Raw genomic sequence first — 7,656 nt, 5'->3', positions numbered from 1 at the left:
CCATCTCCTACCACTTCCACACTTCCGATCTCCCATCCCCCAATCTCCCACCACTTCCAATCTCCCACCCCCAATCTCCCACCACTTCCAATCTCCCACCCCCAATCTCCCACCACTTCCAATCTCCCACCCCCCCCTCCATCTCCCACCACTTCCAATCTCCCACCCCCCCCATCTCCCACCACTTCCAATCTCCCACCCCCCCCCCATCTCCCACCACTTCCAATCTCCCACCCCACCCCCCATCTCCCAATCTCCCACCCCCCCATCTCCCACCACTTCCAATCTCCCACCCCACCCCCCATCTCCCACCACTTCCAATCTCCCACCCCACCCCCCATCTCCCACCACTTCCAATCTCCCACCCCCCCCATCTCCCACCACTTCCAATCTCCCACCCCACCCCCCATCTCCCACCCCCCCATCTCCCACCACTTCCAATCTCCCACCCCCATATCCTACCACTTCCACACTTCCGATCTCCCATCCCCCAATCTCCCACCACTTCCAATCTCCCACCACTTCCAATCTCCCCCCCCCATCTCCCACCACTTCCAATCTCCCACCCCACCCCCCCATCTCCCACCCCCCCATCTCCCACCACTTCCAATCTCCCACCCCCATATCCTACCACTTCCACACTTCCGATCTCCCATCCCCCAATCTCCCACCACTTCCAATCTCCCACCACTTCCAATCTCCCCCCCCCCATCTCCCACCACTTCCAATCTCCCACCCCCCCCCCCCCCATCTCCCACCACTTCCAATCTCCCAGCCCCATCTCCTACCACTTCCACACTTCCGATCTCCCATCCCCCAATCTCCCACCACTTCCAATCTCCCACCCCCCCCTCCATCTCCCACCACTTCCAATCTCCCACCCCCCCCCCATCTCCTACCACTTCCAATCTCCCACCCCACCCCCCATCTCCCAATCTCCCACCCCCCCATCTCCCACCACTTCCAATCTCCCACCCCACCCCCCATCTCCCACCACTTCCAATCTCCCACCCCCCTCATCTCCCACCACTTCCAATCTCCCACCCCACCCCCCATCTCCCACCCCCCCATCTCCCACCACTTCCAATCTCCAACCCCACCCCCAATCTCCCACCACTTCCAATCTCCCACCCCCCATAATCTCCCACCCCCCATAATCTCCCTCCCCCCATCTCCCACCACTCCCAACCCCCCCCCCATCTCCCCCCCCCCATCTCTCACCACTTCCAATCTCCCACCCCCCCCCCCATCTCCCACCACTTCCAATCTCCCCCCCCCCCCATCTCCCACCACTTCCAATCTGCCACCCCACCCCCCATCTCCCACCACTTCCAATCTCCCACCACTTCCAATCTCCCACCCCCATCTCCCCCCCCCCATCTCTCACCACACTCATAACATAACTTAAAGTGATACTAAAGGTTTAATAAAAAATCAATAAATAACAAACATGTTATACTTGCCTCCACTGTTTAGCTCGTTTTGCACAGGGTGGCCCCCAATCCTCCTCCTCTGAGGTCCCACGGCGGCTCTCTCGGCTCCTCCCCACAAGAGCTAACCCCCCTCTGGGAATCTCTCTACCAAAGGGGTTACCTTGCGGGCGCACTCCTGTGTCATACACTTGGCGTCCATAGCCGCTGCGTGTATGACTCGTCCCGCTACCCCCCCCCCCCCCGGCGCCCGCGTCATTGGATTTGATTGACAGCAGCGGGAGCCAATGGCTGCGCTGCTATCAATCTATCCAATGAAGAGCCGAGAAGCCCGGGCAGAGAACGAGCGCGTTTGTGATGCGGGACTTTCCAGGGCTCAGGTAAGTAAAATGCGGGGGGCGGAGGGGGCTCTTGGGGCCTGACAGGGGTTTTAACACACACACTATACAAAACTAGAAGAAAAAAATAAGTTTTGGTTTTAGAAACAATTAAAAAAAAGAAACAAATAATGGCCCAGATTCAAGAAGCACTTGCGCCCGCGCAACCATAGGTTACGCAGCGCAAGTGCTGACTTGCTCCGGTGTAACGAGTGCTCCTGATTCAGGAACCTCGTTACACCGACTGCAGGCTAAAATCTGCGCGGCGTAAGGCTCTTATGCCTCGCAGATTTTAGGCTGCATTCTTGCGGGGGCCGCTAGGGGGCGCTCCCATTGTGATCAGCGTGTAGTATGCAAATTGCATACTACCACTGATTCACAAGCTTGCGCGGGCCCTGCGCAAGCCAGGTGTGCAGTTTCCGTACGGCTACTTTTAGCGCAAGGCTGCCCCTTCTAATAGCAGGGGCAGCCAATGGTAAAGTATAGCCGCCGCTCCCGCGCCGTGAAATTTGAATTTCACGGTGTTTGCGTAAGTGAAACGTGAATGGCGCTGGACGCCATTCACGTTCACTTAGAAGCAAATGACGTCCTTGCGACGTCATTTGCCGCAATGCACGTCGGGAAAGTTTCCCGACGGAGCATGCGCTGTACGCTCGGCGCGGGAGCGCGCCTAATTTAAATGATTCCCGCCCCCGGCGGGATCGTTTAACTTGCGCGCGCTTACGCCGGGCAAATTTGCCGGCGCGCTCTCGCAATTCACGGAGCTGCTGCTCCGTGAATCGAGGGCAGCGCAAAATATTTGCGGGGGCGCAGGGCAAAATCGTTGCCCTGCTCCCCCGCAAATATCGCGCAATTCTACTTGAATCTGGGCCAATGAAAATGGTTGCTCGGGTCTCCCCCCGAATGCGGTTCATTCTAGTGATGTCCACATTTTCCTGTCTCTTCAACCGCAAATTACATCAGAGCCGTGCGATCCTTCCTGTGTGCGCAAAGGAGAGCCGCCATCCGTGCGCTACACACGCCATCTAGTGGCAGCTGGAGGAATCACCTGACAGGACGATGAGCGGCGTCCGCAGACACCTGACCGTCACGTCTCTTGTTGTACATCCCATTCCAAATCCGTAGAGCCCCCCCATCCCCCATCTCCGCCATTAACCACTTGACCTCAGGAAGATTTAACCCCCCCCCCCCCACTTCATGACCCAGCCAGGTTTTGCGATTCGGCGCTGCGTTGCTTTAACTGACAATTGCGCGGTCGTGCGACGTGGCTCCCAAACAAAATTGGCGTCCTTTTTTCCCCACAAATAGAGCTTTCTTTTGGCGGTATTTGATCACCTCTGCGGTTTTTATCTTTTGCGCAATAAACAAACAAAAAAAGAAATCGTCAATTAAAAAAAAATATATATATATTTTACTTTCTGCTATAAAACATCCAATAAAAATAAAATAAAAAATAAATCGAATTCCTTCAGATATTTAGACCAATTTGTATTCTGCTTCATATTTTTGGTAACCACTTTCCACCGCGCCAATTCCGGCACTTCTCTACTTCATGTAAAAATCACAATTTTTTTGCTAGAAAATTAATCAGAACCCCCCCAAACATTATATATATATATATTTAGCAGACACCCTAGCTAATAAAATGGCGGTCATTGCAACTTTTTTTCTCGCACGGTATTTGCGCAATCATTTTTCAAACGGGGAAAGAAACGGTTTCATGAATTAAAAAATAACAAAACAGTAAAGTTAGCCCGATTTTTTGTATAATGTGAAAGATGACGTTACGCCGAGTAAATAGACACCCAACATGTCACGCTTTAAAATTGCGCACACTCATGGAATGGCGCCAAACTTCGGTACTTAAAAATCTCCATAGGCGACGCTTTAACATTTTTTACAGGTTACTATTTTCGAGTTACAGAGGAGGTCTAGTGCTAGAATTGTTGCACACGCTCTAACGCACGCAACGATACCTCACAAGTGGGGTTTGAACGGCGTTTACATATGTGGGCGGGACTTGCATGTGTGTTCGCTTCTGCGCGCGAGCTACCGGGGACAGGGGCGTTTTAAAAACATTTTATTTAAAATGTTCTATTCTTTTATTTTCTAACCTATTTTTTTATATAAAAAAATGTATTCAAAATTTTAATTTAGAAAAGAATTGGAAGACGGTTATATTCTATTTTTATTCTAATCTATTCTATTTTACTCTTTTTTCCATTTTGTTGTATTCTATTCGTTTAGAAATTTGAATGTCAGAACGCGGCTATATTTTATTTTATTTTCTTCAATTTTCTTTTTTTTATTCTATTCTTTTATTTTCTATCCTATTTTTTTTTTATTTACACCCCCCCATTAGTCTTACCCCCTCCCATGAGTCTTACACCCCCCCATTAGTCTTACGCCCCCCCCATTAGTCTTACCCCCTCCCATGAGTCTTACCCCCTCCCATGAGTCTTACACCCCCCCCCCCCATTAGTCTTACCCCCTCCCATGAGTCTTACCCCCTCCCATGAGTCTTACACCCCCCCCCCATTAGTCTTACCCCCTCCCATGAGTCTTACCCCCTCCCATTAGTCTTACCCCCCCCATGAGTCTTACCCCCCCATGAGTCTTACCCCCTCCCATGAGTCTTACACCCCCCCATGAGTCTTACACCCCCCCCATTAGTCTTACCCCCTCCCATGAGTCTTACCCCCTCCCATGAGTCTTACACCCCCCCCCATTAGTCTTACCCCCTCCCATTAGTCTTACACCCCCCCATGAGTCTTACCCCCCCATGAGTCTTACACCCCCCCCCCATGAGTCTTACCCCCCCATGAGTCTTACACCCCACCATGAGTCTTACACCCCCCCATGAGTCTTACACCCCCCCATGAGTCTTACACCCCCCCATGAGTCTTACACCCCCCCATGAGTCTTACACCCCCCATGAGTCTTACACCCCCCCATGAGTCTTACACCCCCCCATGAGTCTTACACCCCCCCATGAGTCTTACACCCCCCATGAGTCTTACACCCCCCCATGAGTCTTACACCCCCCCATGAGTGGATGGTGATGGACGGAGCGGATTTTGGTTATATGGAGGTTTTCCTTCTCAATGTGCCAACCTGCTTGCCCTTTATTGAGAAACCTTCACAGAATATAACCAAACTCCATGTGGCTGTGAAGAGGACTATCAGGGGACTTCATAGAATTTCCGATGTGCCTTCACAGCCAGGGCCGGTGTTACCACTAGGCAGACTAGGCAGCCGCCTGGGGCGCCCGGACACTGGGGTTCCTCCTCTCTTCTCTCTGCAGAAAGCAACTAAGTCTCAGCATCAGCAGGCAGCCGCCGCTCCGTTCTCACACAGTGTCAGAGGCACAGCGGCGGCGGAGGGCTGTGTCTATGTCCCGAATGAATGGAAGCAAGCAAACATTTATTGATGGGCGCTGGTGAGGCTGCATTGTTGGGCGCTGGTGAGGCTGCATTTGATGGGCGCTGGTGAGGCTGCATTTGATGGGCGCTGGTGAGGCTGCATTTGATGGGCACTGGTGAGGCTGCATTTGATGGGCGCTAGTGAGGCTGCATTTGATGGGCGCTGGTGAGGCTGCATTTGATGGGCACTGGTGAGGCTGCATTTGATGGGCACTGGTGAGGCTGCATTTGATGGGCGCTGGTGAGGCTGCATTTGATGGGCGCTGGTGAGGCTGCATTTGATGGGCACTGGTGAGGCTGCATTTGATGGGCACTGGTGAGGCTGCATTTGATGGGCACTGGTGAGGCTGCATTTGATGGGCTCTGGTGAGGCTGCATTTGATGGGCGCTGGTGAGGCTGCATTTGATGGGCACTGGTGAGGCTGCATTTGATGGGCACTGGTGAGGCTGCATTTGATGGGCGCTGGTGAGGCTGCATTTGATGGGCGCTGGTGAGGCTGCATTTGATGGGCGCTGGTGAGGCTGCATTTGATGGGCACTGGTGAGGCTGCATTTGATGGGCGCTGGTGAGGCTGCATTTGATGGGCACTGGTGAGGCTGCATTTGATGGGCACTGGTGAGGCTGCATTTGATGGGCGCTGGTGAGGCTGCATTTGATGGGCGCTTAATTAAAAGAGTGGGGTATACATTGGCAGGGCAAAGGGGGTGGAGCCAGGGGGGGGGGGGGGCGCAAAATCAGGTTTCGCCTGAAGTGTCAAAAATCCTCGCCCCACCCCGCCCACATGACACACATTGTTGCGGCGCTGCAAATCCTACGGCGCACGGTAGGTGTGTCAGGTGCCGGCCGCTCGCCAAATGTGTCCATTGAAGGCGATGGGATCCAATCACACAGCGATATTTTACCGCATGAGACGCCGCACTGCGCTATAAAAAATAATAATTGTCATTTACTAAAAAATGTTACAAAAATACTGCAAGTGATATTTTATTCCTGAGAGCTGGCCGTCATTTATTGTCCCGGGGTCACCTCTTATATACTGCACCACCCCGTGTACTGCCCACTGCACACCCCGTGTACTGCCCACTGCACCATCCTGCGTACTGCCCACTGCACCATCCTGCGTACTGCCCACTGCACACCCCGTGTACTGCCCACTGCACCATCCTGCGTACTGCCCACTGCACCACCCCGTGTACTTCCCACTGCACCACCCCGTGTACTGCCCACTGCACCACCCCGTGTACTGCCCATTGCACCACCCCGTATACTTCCCACTGCACCACCCAGTGTACTGCCCACTGCACCACCCCGTGTACTGCCCACTGCACCACCCCGTGTACTGCCCACTGCACCACCCCGTGTACTGCCCACTGCACCACCCCTTGTACTGCCCACTGCACCACGCGGTGTACTGCCCACTGCACCACCCCGTGTACTGCCCACTGCACCACCCCTTGTACTGCCCACTGCACCACCCCGTGTACTGCCCACTGCACACCCCGTGTACTGCCCACTGCACCACCCCGTGTACTGCCCACTGCACCACCCCGTGTACTGCCCACTGCACCACCCCGTCGTGTACTGCCCACTGCACCATACTATATTCTACCCACTGCACCACCCCGTGTACTGCCCACTGCACCACCCCGTGTACTGCCCACTGCACCACCCTGTGTACTGCCCACTGCACCACCCCGTGTACTTCCCACTGCACCACCCCATGTACTGCCCACTGCACCACCCCGTGTACTGCCCACTGCACCACCCCGTGTACTGCCCACTGCACCACCCCGTGTACTTCCCACTACACCACCATGTGTACTGCCCACTGCACCACCCTGTGTACTGCCCACTGCACCACCCTTTGTACTGCCCACTGCACCACCCCGTGTACTGCCCACTGCACCACCCCGTGTACTTCCCACTGCACCACCCCGTGTACTGCCCACTGCACCACCCCATGTACTTCCCACTGCACCACCCCGTGTACTGCCCACTGCACCACCCCGTGTACTGCCCACTGCACCACCCCGTGTACTTCCCACTACACCACCATGTGTACTGCCCACTGCACCACCCCGTGTACTGCCCACTGCACCACCCTGTGTACTGCCCACTGCACTGCCCACTGCACCACCCCGTGTACTGCCCACTGCACCACCCCGTGTACTGCCCACTGCACCACCCCATGTACTGCCCACTGCACCACCCCGTGTACTGCCCACTGCGCCACCCTGTGTACTGCCCACTGCGCCACCCTGTGCACTGCCCACTGCGCCACCCCGTGTACTGCCCACTGCACCACCCCGTGTACTTCCCACTGCACCACCCAGTGTACTTCCCACTGCACCACCCAGTGTACTGCCCACTGCACCACCCCGTGTACTGCCCACTGTGCCACCCTGTGTACTTCCCACTGCACCACC

This window comes from Rana temporaria, chromosome 8 (genome assembly GCF_905171775.1).
Source record: "Rana temporaria chromosome 8, aRanTem1.1, whole genome shotgun sequence".
Classification (NCBI taxonomy): Eukaryota; Metazoa; Chordata; class Amphibia; order Anura; family Ranidae; genus Rana; species Rana temporaria.
This window is presented reverse-complemented; position numbering follows the sequence as displayed.